This window comes from Falco biarmicus, chromosome 10 (assembly GCF_023638135.1).
Source record: "Falco biarmicus isolate bFalBia1 chromosome 10, bFalBia1.pri, whole genome shotgun sequence".
In the NCBI taxonomy this organism is placed as follows: domain Eukaryota; kingdom Metazoa; phylum Chordata; class Aves; order Falconiformes; family Falconidae; genus Falco; species Falco biarmicus.
The window spans coordinates 27,558,967-27,576,484 of record NC_079297.1 but is presented as its reverse complement, the minus strand read 5'-3'; the positions used below and the strand labels follow the sequence as shown (position 1 = coordinate 27,576,484).

The window sequence follows — 17,518 nt, the reverse complement described above, 5'->3', positions numbered from 1 at the left end:
AACTGGCCCCCGCGCTGCTGCCACTGAGGGAGGCGAGGCCTAGGCAGAGGCAACACCTCCCGCCAGAGGCAGCGGCGCTGCGGCCGCCGTGTGACCTTAACACCTCCAGAGGTAACGTCACGGCCAGGCCAGCGTCACACGACTGACGCAGAACCACGGGCAAGCCCCAGGGGCGGGGAAGGGAGCGAGAGGCGGCTGCCCACAGCACTCGCCCGGCTGAGGGAACCCGCGACCACACGACCGCCGCGCCCGCCACATCCGGGTCCCCCACAGCTCTACTGGCCCCCCCCCCCCCCAACCCATCACCGCGCACGCGCCCCTCCCTCCGCCCACCAACTCCGCCCTCGGCTGGGGGCGGGATCAAAACTACCAACCGCCTTCCTGATTGGCTCCCACTGCAGGGGCGCCCGGGGATTAGCTGCCGTTCAGGAGGGCGGGCGTTGCCTGCTTGCTGGTCGGCCATTGGGCAAGGCTGCCGGGGAGCCGCTCGCTCGTTGGCGGGTGGGCGCGTCCGGTCTGGGGCCGGAGGAGGGTGCCATTGGCTGGAAAGTAGGTTAGTGGTGCGCCGTTGGGTGGCAAGCCAGGCGGAAAGTAGGTCAGGGACGGGGGCTGCCTGCGCCGGGCGCCGCTCCGGGCGTGCAGTGCGTTGCCGAGGGACGGCGACCACCCCCCCACCCCCCCCCCCACCTTCTCCTCCTTCCCCGGGGCGCGGCGCGGTGAAGGGGCTCGCGGAGCTGGCGGTGAGCCGCTGACGGGCGGGGGGCGAGCGCCGGGAGGGCGGCGGCGGCGGGGCTGGCCCGCGCCCCCGCCTGAGGAGACCGCGTCCCCCTGCAGCGTGGCGGGAGGCCGGTGCGCGGCCACCCCGCGCCGCCACCTCGGCGGAGCCGCTGGCTCCGGCAGGCCGTTGGGAGCTACCTGCCCCGGGAGGGGCTGGGGGCTGCGGCTCGCCGGGTGGGAGGGGGCCGGGCCGGCGGGGGGGTCGGTGGGTCCCCCGGCGGCGGTGCTGCGCGGTGTCCCCGGGAGCGGGCCGGGGGCCGCCCGGGCGGTGTGGCGGGACCCGGAGGTGACGGGGCGGACGCCAGCGGGGCCGTTTGCGGGCGGCCCGGGGCTCGCGGCCGCTCGCCCGGAGCCCGACGGCAGAGCGGGGGCCGGGGGCACCGCTGGCGGGCGGCCCCGGCGGGGCGGAGCGGGGGGAGAAGGGCAGACCCGGCGGGCCGGGGGCTCGGCGGAGGCAGCGCCGGGCTCCTGCCGTGTTGGAGTCTCCTTCTCAGGGCCACGGAGGCTGGGGCAAGTCGCTGGGCAGAGCCGCTGGCGCCCCTTCCCCTGCAACAGGCGGGGCTCCCTGCGCCTCTGTCCCGCAGCCCGCCCCGCGGCTCTCGGTACGTCGGGTGCCGTGCCCTGCCTTGCCATGGAGCTAGCCCGCGGCCAGGCCCCGCACCGGGGTGGCGGTCGGGGCTGGCTGTGGGTCCTGGCCTCGCTGCACGGTGGCCGGTCCCGCCGTGTGGGGCGCGGGGCTTCCTCGCCCTGTGGCTCGGTGGCCCCCTGAGGCTTCGCGGCCACCCGCGCGTCCTGGCGCTGCTCGGGCTCCTTCTGGTAGGTGCGTCCCTGCTGTCAAAGGGGGAACGAACGGTTTTCCTCAACGTGAGTGCAGGGCACTGGGAATGTTGCGGTGGCTGCCCCGGACCAGGGCTTTGCGCCGGGGCAGGCAGGGGAATGGCTTTGCCTTTCTAATTGCTGAGGTTTCTGTTGCTCCGGTGCCTCAATTATAACAGTTTTGGAAAGATTTTTAGTACTTGAAAATAACGGTGAAGAAGCAAGTGGGTGTTTTTCCTTGCTTTTGAAGCAAATATGCTTGCAAGGGTTCTTATTTTCTTAGTGTCTGAGGGATAAAGGGTCAATCACAGAAATTGATCATCTTTTTAAGCAATTTCCAATTTAGAATCTAATTTCAATCTAATCTCTTCTCAGAATTCATTCAGTCTCCAAGTAGAATTGTTTTCAAAATGCTGGGCCAGGAACATTAAAAATGAAACTACATTTTCTCTTTTTTTTTTAGTAGGTTAGTATTAAAATACATGCCCTGTCTGTTTAGTCTGTCTTCTATCAAAAAGACTTTTTAAATGGGAGCAACTGGTAGTACACAGGCTGCAGCTAAGTTTGTAGGGGAAAGAAGAAAGGTTGGTTGTTTTAATTAACTATTAATGCTGGCAAACTGCCTCTGTGCATGGTCTTGCAGAAGGCTGAGGTTAATCGCTGCCCTGGAAAGAATGTATGTTTTGTATGCTCTAGGAATATGCAAATTTAAATAGCTATTCAGTGTGTCAGAAACTAGCCCTCTCATCTGAATAAACAGCAGTTGCCTATTAAGGGAGAGTCTTCACTACTTCTGAAGTTTTGTGAGTTTCTATTTCTTACGACCATTCATGGCTTTTTTTTGTGCCTGCTTGTAGCAATGAAATGTGTAAATAACCCCGTAAAGTATGGTGGTTATAGGTTAATGTGCTGTTTTATCCTGTGTTCTCTTCCACACTGCTTTTCCACTGCCTGTCTGCATGATAGTTGTGTGCGGCACTGTATAGGCTCAAGGGCTGTAAGGGAAGTACGCTGGGAGACTGCCTAGACAAGAAAGTACTGCAAAGAACCTCAGGATAGCTGTTTTGTTCTTCCCTAGGAGGCCCTTTGGGCAGACACGGGGGTGTTGGTAAACTACCTTGGCTGTAAGTGGGATTCCACAAAGCCAGAGCTGAAGTTAGAGCCTGCTACCACACCACTGTCACCACCTGCTATGAAGAAGCTTGCTGTCTTTGGGGACCATTGCTAAGGATGTATTAGGAGGTGATGTTTGTAGGGGTTTACTGGTTTACTGGAGACTTCCTTTTTTTTTTTTTTCTTCTTCAAATACCTGGTCTCAAAGATTCTTTTGGGGAAACCAAGAATAGGAACAAGTGAACGTTAGTTGGATTTATTTGGCAAAGCTTAAAGTCACACAGAGTTCCTTAATGCTATGCAAGACTACGATGACAAAGCTGAGACGCGGTGTGATAGCTGTAGCCTGTGTACTGCAGATGGGTAAGACTGTTTTTCAAAGTGAATTGATATCAAGCATGCTGGGAATACCAAGAGACATGTAGGTTAATTTGTTTAGATGACTGCAGAAGTGCTGTTTTCATGCTAAAATTCAGTATTTTAAGCTGGTTTTAGCTCGGAGTCAGTTGTGTGTATGGTTACACTTCGACAGGAGGTACAGGAAGACATGAAGGAATACATTGTTGGTAAGTTAAACAGCAAATTTGGTGCATCCTTTAGTGACTTCCTTTTTTTAGTACTGTAACTTGTATGCTTTTCATTTTTAACCGTTATCACATCAGTTTTGTACATAGTTCTGTTTCTGCAAGAGGGCAGAAAAGCAGTAAAATGCAGCTACCTGTATCCCCAGGTATTAGGAAGTTCTCTCAAGTTAGTTGTTCTCAATAAAAGATGTGTAAAGGCATATACTATGCAAATGACTGCAAAAAGAAGCCCAAAATAAATATATATTTTTAGGCTTACATAGCTTCGTTGTTCCCAGTAAGTTTACAGAATGCTTAATATTTCTTAATACTAAACCTTCATACTTAAGGTTTCTCTATTTAATACATTAAATATTGTTTGAAACCTTTGGTTTTGGCTGTCATCATACTTGGAAAATATCAGACTAAACCAGTAGATTTTGATAAATGTAGTTGCTGAGATGATACTGACTGGAACTCAGCATCAACTTTTGTGCTTAGCTGTTGAAAGCTCTGCTTGACAAGCCGATAGAAATTAGGAGTCTATCTTTTGGAGGTGCTTGAAGATGCAAATAAGGTGTTTTATGGCATTTTCAAAAGCATCGAAAGAGCTTTTGATCTGGTCTTTCAGTCTTTTTAAGAGTTGCTATAGATAGATTTTTAGATAACAGACTAAACTAAAGCAGAAGTATGCTCTGCCTGATGTGTGTCTGTGTATTATGTATGTGCATATATATATATATGTATGTATGTGGTAGTTCTGCATTGTAGTAGTAAACATGTTCCAGGTTTAGATAAAGCGCAGACTGGTGACTTTTGCCTGCTCCTGTGGTGTTACATGGGTGAAACTCAAGATGCTGGAACATAACACAAATTGATGCTCTTAAAAAGAGAAGTATCTTCATTTTATAAGAGTTAGTATATTGAGTTATATAGAAAGCCTATTTAAGTTTTGTTGGGTTTGGGGTTTGTTGGTTTTTTTTTTGTGGGAGGATGAGATCCCAGCTGTAATTGTCAAATTGTTTGTATCTGTATTTAATCAGTTTGAATACTGTCAGATAACCTGTGGTGTATACTTAATTGAACTTTACATTGAATGAGGTGGGTATTAAATTGAATAGCTTGCTGGCATGAAGTGCGTATTCCACCTGCCTTTTTTACCTCAGTTCGTTGGAAAAATGCAGCAAGGCTACTTATCCAAGGCCCAGACTTCATCTCCTTGGAAACCTGATCTTTCACCAGATGTTGAGAAATGTAATTTCTTTTTTAATCCATTCTGCAGCAGAACACTGATCAAAACAGCATCTTCAGGCTTTGTTATTCTGGAATATTCATTAATTAAAAAAACAGTCTGACATTTCAATCTTTGTCCCAAAGAATATAGATAGTTTCTGTTGCATTTGATATTACTTCAAATCTATTTTAACTGTTGCTAAAATTCCTGTAGTGGATGTATAGTTTAACTCAGTTCAAGAGCTGGCTCATAATGTCTTCATCATTTGTACAGTGCAGGATTGTGTGTGTTCCCTGCCCTTTCCTTGCCTGCGAGGATTCATTTTTCTTCTCTATGTTCAGGTCATCTTTTCTCCTTTGCAGCTGCAAAAAGATAATTCTTAGCCAACGCATACAGAATTTGTAACCTTTTCAGTCTCCTGCCATTTGAGAAGCTGTTATTCAGTGTCTCTGATGTCAGACACACTTCTAGGTCAGCTGCTGGTGTTAGAACAACTTGTGACCCTGAGCTGAAGCCATGCTGTAGTTTAGTAGGTTGGTCTTCTGTAAGGAATGGTGCCAGTAGGCTACTTATAGAGCAAGAAATATCGTTGGCAGGCTTTTAGAATGGTGAAATAACAAGCTGCTTTTCTAGTGGTCTAAGGTGTTGATGGTCTCTAATTTTACAGAAGCTCATTCATATACATATGAGCAGTTAAGGAAGAGGGTTGTAGTTTTCATGTTTGTTTTGACGGTATTTTGCTTGCAAATGTTAGCAGGCCCTATTTCCCACAGGTACAGGCAGTTTAGTGGCACCTTGTGTAAAGGAAGCACCAAACATACTGCTAAATCCTTAACAGTCCTTACTTGGTGCGGCTGTGATGGAAATACATCTTCCAACGTGCGGTTGCTGTAACGCTGGAAGGCAGTTTGAACATGTCTGGCAGTTCTCAAGCAAGAGTGTATTGGCGTCATGTCCCTCAAATCACTTTCATAGGAAGGCATTATACAGTAGGTCGTATGTGCTTTTCAGTTGCAGCCGTTTGCCTTGATTCCTTATTGTGTCAGCTAAAAATAAGTTAATGGAATCCGTGTGTTCTAAAGATTGGATGTGGTCTTGACTGACTTTCCAAGACTACTTGGAAAACTCTGAAGTTAGTCTTAGCCATTTGGGATTGATACAGGTTTTGGAGGGAGAATGAAATAAGACTATCGGAGAACTCAGAAATGAGTGTTGTTCTTGATCTGAGGTTCTTTTTATCTCACAAGCTTCCTTAAGGTAGCTTTGTGTTTTGTAGTCTGTCTTAACAAAAAAGGACAAGATCAGAAAGACTTTGGTAGGAATTGCCAAATAATGGTGTGCTGCAGAATATTAATGGAGTGAAGTGAGAAGGAAAAGTTTTTTTCCTAGAAAAAACACAAGAAAATAAAACTAGTAACTTTCATTCTAAATTTTTTTGAAAAATGTTTTTTTCAGTCTTTTATAGGTGTTAGTTTTATAGTTTCCTTGAATTAGTTTGGTTGGGTTTTTTTCTTGTTATGAATGGATTTCTCTGTTATCTATGGATTTTTCTTAGAGCGTTGGGAAGTTTAGGACTTCTGTCCCAATTTGAAATGAAATTATATATTAAAGGGGAAGAGCTTTATTACTTTTTATGTTGCGTGTATCCATTGTGCTTGTGTTGAGACTGACAGCAAAATGGCTTTGGTTTGAGTTCTGCTTTTATTTTTACCTTTCGCTCAAGGACCTCTGATAATTGTATTTTAAATCCCCCTGAGATTTGGACTTTATGATGCAGTTTGGCCACTGGCATGTTAGTTTTAGTGTAACCTTTTAAAATAGTATTTGTTTTGCTCATAGACTTGAATGGCCTAGTCATTTTTCAGAGAGAAATTCTGTGGTCTAGAATATGTTGCAAAAAAATCAGCTGTTAGGCTTTGAGGTTTATGTTAGAATGTGTTTTCTGACCTTGTCTTGACCATGTTGGGTTTTCCAGTTTGCAGTTCTAGAACTGTTGACTGAGAAACAGGATGCCTATTTCTTCCTCTGCTCCCTTTCCCAGTATGTTTTGTTGCCAAGTCATGTCATGTAATTTTTGAATTTGAGTTTACAAATTGGTTTGTTACAGATGATATGAATTCAGTGTGTTAATGAAAAAAGTCAGATTAACACTGTGCTGTCAACATACTTTAGAATATCTTTGTGTTACACTTGAGATATGGCCCAAACTCATAAATCCAGAAATTTAAACTTGAGTTTGACCTTAGAAGGCTCTGGTATCTAGTTGGGGTTTTTTTTTCTTAATGTTCTGAGGTTCTATCAGTCATTATGCAAACTTACTGTTCTAGAGTAACGTTATACTGTAGTTTTAATCTATCTCCAGTTTATTATGGCTTTGTGAGTTTTGAAAATCTTCATCACCTTAATTTTTAAAATCTAGGTGAAGTTTTATGATGCTGGATGCTGTCAAAATTTACAGAACTTTTATTTAGAGTAACATGTTTTACATAGTATTTTAGCGATTTTTTGTGAAATCAGGAAATTTTAAATTATGTATGTTACAGCCCTTCATTCTCAGAGTGCCATTTTTAGTGAAAAATCCTGTGAAGTATGTATGCTAGAAGTTGTGCATTAGCTTGGAAATTTTTTATTACAAATAGTGTTGTGGGTGTTTTGGGTTTTTCTAAGGGTTTCTCCTGTTTCTCTGTTTTGAAACAAATATTTTGCTGCAATGATCAAACTAGCCTTTAAATATTACAGTTTATTTTAGAAACCTGTCAGTTAAGTGATTTCTTAGAGGGACTTGACACATAGAAACATTGGAGTTGCTTGAAGTGCTCTGATAGTTGATGAATAATCTGTTCAAAGTGTTAAGTGCTTGCTATGCCATTGGGGTGCAAATTCTAGAAGTTCTGGAAGTTATTTGTGTTTTAGAAATACAAGGCCAGCAACTAGATATTCCTGTTTCCAATAGGAAGAGAGAAATCAGATCAATGAGTTTATGGTAGTTTGGATTTATGCTGGAATTTTCTGTTTCACTTCTGTTAGAAATTCTAGGGCTTTATATATATATTTTTTTGTTTTTCCACATCAGAGACGTACATCTTGGTCAGCTTGTCTGGCTGAGGAACAGTCTGAAGAAAGATGGATATTTCACTATTAGAGCATTTAAAAATCTAGTTCAGTCTGTTTAAGATATCCCAGCTAGCAATAAAGAGATCTCAATTACTGTACTTGCATTATTTGTTAAACTAGGACAGGGGTTACTTCATTCATCTGATCTGACCATGAGACTCTTCCATAGCAAATGCCTGCTTTTTCTTAGCTGGAGTAACTCTTTATTTGTCTTTCTCTAATGCTTTTGTCATCATCAAGAATAAGGTGATGGGGGGAGAGGGGTGGAAGAGAGGAGAACGTTACAGCAGTTGGCTGTTATAGACGCTGATGTTTCTACATTCCTGATCCCAGAAGAGACTGTAGTCTAACCAGCTTGGAGCAAATTTTAACAATTGTGTGTGGCTGTTGCCACTGGGTGAGTTTGTGGCTGCGTCCTTTGTCTTCCTCCCAAGAATTCCAGTCTGACCGATGAATTTTTGCAGACTTTCAGGGACCTGTGTGGTAAATGCCGTGGCTCAGGGCAGTATTACCAAAGCTGTGCTTAGGTACTTGGGCAGGGCAAAAAGCAAAAACCCATGACCAAAAAGAATCCTCTGGTTTTGGTGCCCAGCAGTTGTCCTGTAGTAACGTGAATCCTTTGCAACATTCGTTGAAAGCGGGATGAATTTGGACAGTAGTTTTGGTGATCATCTGAACTGGATTGCTATGGGCAATCCATCAACGCTCCAACTCCTTCCTGGCAAACCATTTCTATTTGTGTATCCTATCCCGCTGCTCCAGGGTGGCACGTGTGTTTGGGCAAATGTACTGCACTGGGGAATCTGCTGCAGCTCAAGGATAATTTTTTTTCAACCAGAGATTGATTTGAGATTGCTCAGTTCACTGATACCATACAACTTGTGGCTTCATAAATGTTTCTGCTTTTGTAGGTTAGGCAATGACACAACTCCTGAAATGAGTAGCCCTGAAGAGTAGGAGAGGCAGTACTCATGAAGAGTGCTGTTTGAAATATGTTACACTGCAACCTTGATGTAGAAGAGGATTTTTACAGGAGGATATTTTTTGATTAAGTTGTGTTGGATCATTTCTTTCATAAGTCTACATAAAAATTTGATTTAAAAAAATCTGGTTTTGATACTAATACCCAGAAGCAAGAAAAGTAAGCAACTTTTTGCTTTCATCTGTGGAGCTGTACAGCGGAACTCTTTGCTATTTATTGTGCCATTAAAAAAAAAAAATCATAACAAGAGAGAGTAACTCAGCTAGACCCCTGACTTCTTTCCCTTTTCCCTTACTGGCCCATGTGCTTCTGGGTTTCCAGATGAACAGATACAGAAGTGTTTCAGAAAAGCAAATCTCTCAGTAGCTTATTTACCACGATCACCTGACTCTGCCAGCTGAAAACTTATGCATCCAGGTTGTTGTCAAGCTGATAATTTATCTAAAAATGGGAGAGACTTGGCAGCATCTCCAGTTAGGCTTGCCAGGAAATCTGAGGGACGTGGAATATATGAAGAAGACTGGAAGGAAGAACATTTTTGTTTCCACAAAGACACTACATGGGTTAGACTTAGTACACTAATTGTGCACACCTCTGCTCTGTTCTCAGAGAGGATCTGTCTGTTTAGAAAAATAATAATCTTGAGTTGCTGTTTAAGAATGATTCTCTAACTTGGCATGGATCTCATCTTGCTGTCAGTTTGTTTACATATTCTGTTTTCTGGAAGCAAAGCACTCTCAAACCTACTCGGGCTTCCCTTTAGTGAAATATTGGCACCTTAGTTTGTTCATGATGTTCTTATCAAATAGCCGTTAAGGAGAATTGTCCTTGTGTTCAGTGTAAGTGAAAATCTGTTTTCTGTATGGCTGTGATACACACTTTTAAAAAGGTTTACTGAAACTTTTTAACTTACTTTGGAATATAAACAGAAAGTAAGAAATGGTTTAAGTCAGCAGACAACAGAAGAACCCATGCCTTCTACTTAAAATGAATTAATGACTACCTTTTTTCATAGACCGTACAAACACTAGTAAGGGCCAAATAGTTGCACATCTTGGAAAGAAGCAGGAAAAAAAATCCTCAGTGTAACAAAAGAAAAGGGAAAAGTGCCTACTGGTATATCTTTAGAGATCTAGATAGTGTTGTAGCATATTAATCATCTTTTGTGTCTAGGTGAACTGATAATTATTCGACTTTACAAGACTTTTGAGGCAAAATTTTTCATTAGAGGCAAAATTAATGTGTTTTTAGAACAGGATTTGCTTAGGCAAGTAGTAAAAGTTCCATGGATTCATTCATGGTGTGCTGCAAAAATTGTGTAATCTACTTCCTTTGGCACAGCTTTCAGACGCATACTTATTTTTTAGAACAAATATTCTGTAGGTCATCTGACTTGTCCTCTAGTTTTAGGATATTTCTGTGGCTTGCAAGCTCCCTGTAGCCCTAAACATATTGGAATGATGGTGTCCCTTGACAGACCTGGAAAAATACTGGTTTCTTTTATTTGTCAATGAAACTAATTTTTCTGCTGAATTTTTTTTTGGTGACTTCAGAAAAACTGGTAACTGCTCTCAGACTTTATTTACACACACACACCCAAAAAAAGATTTTTCTTCCCCTTACAGTTGCCTGTGTTGGCTTTTTGTTATCCTTTTGCCTGAGTTTTGTGAGTGCTTTGCTTTTGTGTGTGTGTGTGTGTGTTTGTTGCGATGGCAGTGTTTGGGAATGGTGCTGTGTTGGCAACCAGGTCAGAGAATAATATTGGTGCAGGTTCTCAGGTTTGTCTGTTCGAGCAGCTGGTGAGTGGATTTCAGAGGCTTTCAGGGAGCAGGAAAAGGAATTTTCCTGGCCTTTGAACACCTGGAAGAATCTTGGTGGACTAGAAGGTTTTTACTTAAAGAAGAAACATTAGGGATAACTTTAACTAGGGCTAACAGTTAACTTTAATTGCCCTTTCTAGCAAGCCTAACTGCATGTTGTAGCGAAGTACCATAGTTTTCCACTTTTAAATACAACACAGCGTATCCCCTTTGACACCTCCCTGTGATGTAATTTGGCTGAGTCTTTGTTTGGCAACAGCATGTAAGTTTCTCTTCAGCCTTTCTTTATGGTGTAGTTCTGTATTTTCCACACATCCTTCCAAAAATATACTCATCCAGATAATTTCCACATGTGAGCTAATCATTGTCTTCCACTCTTAAAAGGGGTGGTCAGTTAAGTCCTGCTGGCTTCCTGTGGTGGTCTTTGCTGCTCATCTTCATAGTTTTCACATTACTGCTTTTCAGTCTGTAAACATGAGTCATATCAGTACAATTGTATTTTGATGGCATTTATGTGCCATTCTAATACAGAATGATGTTTCTCAAACCTAACTTGCCTGGATGTTGAAGAGCATTCATGAAGACTTTTTTTCCTAATTGTGCTCCTGTGTATTGGAGACTGCTTTAACTCAGGTGTTGATAAAAGAGCCTTCTATAAAAGGAGTAAATTTATACCAAGTGGCAGCTTGCAGACAAAATAAATACCACTTCTCAGACTGTTTCTTGAATACTTTTATTACACTGGAAGCTTTGTAGGCTTATTCTTTCTATAATATCTCTATAGAAGTTAACCTGTGTGTTCTCATGTGCAGGTATGTGTTTGCTAGATAAAGTTACGTGTACACTTACTGTTGAGTTCATCATCTCTCCCCCTCCTTTGTACAATATTGGTAATTGTTTGACTCCCTGAATCACCTTACTGAGATCTACTCAGACTTGGAGCTTTTTTAAAAATTATGTTTTGGCAGGATTAGTTTTAATCCGTTTTGGATCTTGTGACAGTTCACAGTGGGGTAACTGAAGTACCAGTGCTGCACGGGAGTACACAGTTGAAAGGTGAAGCTTGGAGGTTAACAACTCTTGCAGTCACACTTCAGTTACAAACAGTTCAGTGTTTAGATTTGCAACTTCTCACGTAATAAAAAAGTGTAAGAATTCTGTCACATGAATCGCCCCAAGACGTAGCCGTATATTAAATGAAGTAGCTAACTGATGCATACAGTTACTGTTTGTGATCTAAGCAAGGATTAGTCAGTAGCATTGTTTCTGGCAATTTCCACTTGGCTTTGTCCCTGATGTTACACTAGTCGGGATCCGTATCAATTGTACGATGATGGAAGAGACTCTTACCGATGAGACCGCCAAGTGGTGCAGGTTGGTCTGTTTAGTTCTCGCTCCAACAGTCTGTGTTGCTGTATAAGATCTTGCTTAAGAAATATACGTGCCATTTCTAGCTAGCTGACAAACAGTCATATATCTGTATATCATAGGAGATGAGGGTTTGAAGTGACTGAGGGTAGGAGGACTTTATTGACTGGGTGTTCCCAGTGCAGTGTTAGAGAGGTGGGCAAATGAATTTTTGGCTTGGTAAACAAGGATATCAAGCTGGATCCAAAGGTGGTTTGATCTATGTATGATGTTGGTTATGTGTTAACTTTAATACTTTCCCGGATTTCATGAAGTGTTAGTAGACAACTGAAAATAGTTCAAGGAATGAACTGTGTTTGCAAACATAACCCCACCATGTGGGATCAAAGGAATGCAACTAAACTTAGTTAAGGGAGGAAAAAGCAATTCACTGGATTCATCTTTCAATTAATGACCGATGAGGTTACCTGGTAGAAGATTAAATGAGGTTTAGTAGCTGATAGGTGACTTACTCAAATTCAGACTAGAAAAGTTGGGAGTTTTGAGTAAGTGGAACTAAGCTTTGGAACAGAAAAGACAGGAGGAAGGTAATAGATTCTTGCAACATCCCAGTTCATCCAGGCTATCTTTCTAAAACAAACTTTGGCCTGATTTACAGCATAGCAGTTTGTTGCATAAAATAGTAGATGGGGTTGCCTCCTCTTACAGAGGAGATCAGAATATATGATTGTACGAGGGAACAAATGGGAATGTATCTGATATTTCTATTAAGATAAAACTTACAAACTTAGCTCTATGCTGCTATGTACTTGAGTAGAAGGAAGCTGAAGGGTGTACAGCTTTAACTGGTCTGTGAAGGAGAAGCAGGGCCAGAAAAGCTTGTAGTAGAAAGGAAGGGAGTATCTATACAGGCTCTTTCAACCTTTCTTCAAAACAAAACTTAAAAGGTTAAACACATTACTGGGGTTTCTCATATTGTTATTCTGTAAGGCGCAGATAAAATGTAATACCTGAGAGTTTTGTTCAGCAATCCTAATAGGAAAAGCTCGCTTTTGGTTTGTCATCTTGATGACTAAAGGGAGCAAAATGCAATGCTGCTCTATTTTTGAGGTAATACAAAGTTTTAATACCAACCCTTTGTATAGTAACAAAATTTCAAGTACTGATACTTGATGGAGGCAAAAGGGGGAGAGAAACCTGAGAAGCTGATACCCATACTAGGAAAAGATTTAACGTGAAGATAATTAAAATATATTTGTCAGTTAAGGTCAATATTGTCTGTTTAGTCGGTTACTTCAGAATTTATTGACTGTGAACTTAAGCTTGTATCTCTAGGGACAAAGAATAAATTCAACACATATGGAAGAGGAGACAGAACTGTTGAAGACAGCTGAAGGGGCTTTAGCAGATATCCCTAAAAACCAGTTGAGCACTAGTTGAATGACTGAGGCGAAAGCTCATACAAAAAGTGTATGTATTTCTCAGTTAGTCAGGGCAAAACAGTGCATGAGAATCTAGATCGATTCAAAGGGAGCATTGCAGAAAAACAGGACTCTGAAAAAAGGCAGAAGTATTTATATCTAGTGATTAGTGTGTGATCCCCTGAAATACAGGATTCTCTCTGTTGTAAGCATTTTTGTCTGGTTGGGATTTCCCGTGTGTTATCAGTAACAGCTTCCCTCCTTTGCTGGCTCCTTTGGCCTCTTTAAGAGAATTGTGAGCTCTAGACAATTTGAAATGTAATTTCGTACTGTAGGTAAGACTTTAGGTGAGAGAACAGGGTGTATTAACTGAAGTGCTTAGCAAGGTGAAGCATGGGACTGCCGTTCTGAGTGTTCTGGGTGGTTTGTGCCTGCTGTTACATGGTTCCCCGCTTAGTGCTGCTGTTTCTAGGTGCTGCATAGGAATTTAGTTGTTTAAACTGGGTTTGAAATTCCACTCGTGAAAGCTGATACCAAACATGTACATATTGTTTTCTATGTTAGACTATTTTTTTCTGATGAGCAAAGCTTTTACATTTGCCACGCTAAACTCAGTGTAATGTGTACTGACTGAATTCAAATCTTCCACCTGATGTTAAGTGATATTATGGTGCTAACATATGGCAAGTTAGTTGACGTAAACCAGAGGTAACCTAGAAAGGGGTTTGGAGCATGTTCTATACTTCACACTTTAACTATGGGTATTCTATGTATGTCTTACTCGTAAGTAGATGTTTTCCTTGAATACTTACAAATTGAGATAATGTTCTTTTGCTAATTCTGAAAGAAGGTAAGAGTTATCATTGCACACTGCAACAAAGACCTAGTCTTACCTCTCTTTGGAAACCACATGAACTTCTAGCCTTCCTATTTTTTTGGCAGAGAGTTTCCATAGCCTACTGCCTCATGTGCAAAGAGCTGGGTTGTTTTTAACCTACCGAACAAAGCTTGGTTGAAGTCCCTGTGACATCTGGTAATTTTTTAGACCTTGGTGCTGTCACTAGCTTACTTCATAATTCTTTTCAAGACTCATTGCCTGTCTTGTTTCACTCAGTGAAACTAGAAAGTTTTTTCCATTTTTTAATAAATTTAATTGCTGTGGATTTTTTGAGTGATATCCAAGTCATCCCCCATACTGTTCAGGAGCTGTAAATAATTTTGAGCATTTGTAAGTTGTAATTAAGGCACTGCATTATTAATATTTGGCACGAGTCTGCTACTTGTGGAAATAAGATCATCTAAACCTACTTAAACTTTTTGTGGAGGAATGTGAACTGTCTAGTGATTCTTCCTAGGCCCTTTGGGATCGGACTGCGTAGGTTGTGGAATGTTCTCTTTTGGAACAAAACAATGGGTTGGAAAAACTTCCTCTTGCAACTGTTAGTCAGATGTCCATTTGCTCTGTATTGTATCCCCTCTTGGTTTGGAGGGGGAGGTGGTTGTTGCATGGGTGGATCTTTGATCCAAGCAAAAGCAATTGTTAAAAAAAAAAAAAAAACCACCAACAAACCTCAGCCTTCAGTTTCATCAAGAGTCCTTTGGTGTTTTGTGTGGCTGGGTTTTCTTGCGGTTTTTTTTCTGAAGAAGTTTTCTTTCTCTTGCCCCTGTTTGGTCTTGGCAGGATTTTTTATCTTGTGTGTGTGTGTGTATGACACACTGTTCTTCCCCACTTGCTGTTTTTTTGGTATTTCTTTTGTGTTTTTTTTTCTTTTCTTTGTAACAGAAGAGATGTCTGCATAGCATAAGGACTCTTGGTGTTAAGTGAATTGCTGGTGTTCCCTGATCATTCTTCTGTCTCTGTCATGATTTGGTAATGTGAGTCTTTTTTCTAAATACAACAGCAATTTTAAAACACTTTTTCAGTTTCAGTTATAATGTAAAAGTATATATTCAAACTTGAATGTGAGTTTAAATCAGAAAGTGTAGATTTTAAAGCCCGTCTGGAAAAATGCAAGTCTTGAGACTTGTATCCGGATGCATCTCTGGCAGCTGAATGTCACAGGTTTGGAAATTTGGTGGTTCTTAACATCAGCATTAATGTATAGATGTACAAAAAATAAGTATGTTTTATCAGCCATTTCTGTAAAGGGCTTTGCTATTGCTTTAGGCCTTTCATAAGGAAATGAAGGTTATACTCCCACTGAAGCAATGAATACAGAGTGGATAGGAATACTCTTCTATTGTGCCTATATATTCATACTTGTCATTCACAAAAGAGTGAACTCCTGAACAGAGAAAATGTCACAGTGCAGGTGTGGATCCAGTAAAAAGGTTTCAGCATACCTTTCTGTGCTCAAACTACGCAGGGATTTGCATGTTGAAAACGAATCCCGCAAGAGTGCTGTGAATAAGCTGAAAAGTGCGTTTAAGGGATGTAACAGATATTTTGACCTTTTATTGCTGTTGAAAGGGACAGTTCTGGCCCTTCCCCTGTTCTGGCATGTCTCACCCCTTGCTTTGTGCTGGTTCTAAGTATCATCTGACTTTTCAGTAAGATGATTGAGCTTGCTAACCCCCCAGAAGACTGTGCTTTCTGTCAGGTTATTATTATTCAGCCTGATGAATTCAACACGCTGTACAGACAGGCTCTGGAGACTATATAAAGTCTGTGTTGGAGTACTGGAAGAGAATATGGGGGAAGGGTGAGAAGAGAAGAAAAAAGGGAGTGAAGCCATCCCTTTGATGGCACCAGGATGTTATATCAGCTGTTTTGTGGAACTTTTCTATGAAGTTTTCAACAGTATCTCGTGCTTATCCTGTGCTAGACAAGTACAGGTTTTTCCAAGCCATATAGCTGTTATTGAGGTACTTACCATTCTGGACGTGAATGTAAAAGATGAGAAATATTCTGCGTGGTTTCTCCCTAAATTCTCACTTGACTTGCTCCACTAAGTCTACTTTGAATGCTGTGATTTAAAAGCCTCAGGAGCAAAAATTTCCCATATGCTGGCTTTAGTGAAATGCACATTGTAGGGTGTTCGGGGCTCAGCGTGGAGATATGTCACGTTGCACATTCTGGTTATCCAAGTAAGAGAGAAGGAAACGTAGCTAGTGCTGTGGCGGAAGAAAACCCGAGTATGTCACTGATGCATTCAGTGTATTGTATGATGATGCATCTAACTTTACTTTTCATGTTCTGTTAAAGGACTTATTTTAGTTTTGCTCTGGTTTCTTAATCACTTGAAGCTAGTGAAAGAATGATGTGAGACTGGAAGAAGCTGTCCTGCAGTCATGCTTGCCTTGTAGCAGTACCAAGCACTGTTGTTGGTTGGGCGGTGGATGGGTACTCTTCAGCTATAGCGATGCTGCTCATAACGCCCTGTATCAATGTTACTGCTGGCCCTGTGTGTGTGTGGGGGGGGGGGGGGGGGGAGGGGATGGGTACTCGCCCTGCTTCTCAGTGTTCACTATTGCTGCAGTTCCTGACTGCTTTATCTGAATCTCTCTGAAGAGCAGTGTCGGATAATGGCACAGTATGAGCTGTCATAGTGCTGAAATGCTGCCTTTCTCAGTGGTAGCAGTAGATCACTTACTTGAAAAACAGGATTTCAGTAATGGGGGAGGTTATTATTTCTGAAACATTGAACAAGACTGAAAATGGCATAGATATCCTTTTTTGATGTTTGTGGCTTTGCATGTTTTATGGGAAACATGCAAGTGCTAATTTGTCACAGTGTCTCAGTTTTCACTAATTTTAATTTGGATTTAACTGGCAAATAGTGTAGCTTCAGGGAACCAAACTGCTGAGCTTATTTATGTTAGTGTTTATTGTTCCTCTGCATATATCAAAGGGACTCCAGGTGCAGATGGGTAGCTGAGGCTGTTTGCATGAGTGTGTGGGGTGAGGAGTTATTTTCTTAAAACTGGAAATTTGTAAATAATTCAAAGTTGTAAATGTCTCCATTTCCACAGAAACTTTTAACACATACAGTAGCTATGCCATCATTGTGCATTCATCTGCAACTTTTTTTTTTTTAGCAGACAGCCTACTCGTATACTTAATAAAAAGCTGTGATTTCTTCCCATCCAAAACCCAGTGGTATAGTGGGTGAACAGAAATTAAATTGAGCCTCTAATATAGTACTGAGATGGTCTGGAGGAAGAAATATTGATGTTCATATGGATGTGATGCATACGTGTTTGACAGCTGATCTTGGGTAAAGTTAAGTCAAAAAGAGCTTTTAAGAAACCAGAAGGGGAAAACGAACCTGTCAGGTTCACATGTGTTAGAGGAAACAGTAGTGAAGCAG

At 42.1% G+C, this 17,518-nt stretch overlaps 1 protein-coding gene across 3 annotated transcripts in view; it reads left to right on the top strand.

Annotated features, from left to right (window-relative positions):
- Positions 1 to 453: 453 nt before the first annotated feature.
- Positions 454 to 17,518, top strand: part of BMAL1 (basic helix-loop-helix ARNT like 1) — a 53,279-nt gene continuing 36,214 nt past the window's right edge. The window contains exon 1 of one of the 3 annotated variants that reach the window (XM_056353420.1): positions 454 to 553. The gene's annotated coding sequence lies outside the window, so the exon portion shown is untranslated. The other 2 variants (XM_056353418.1, XM_056353417.1) reach the window with 2 other exon arrangements.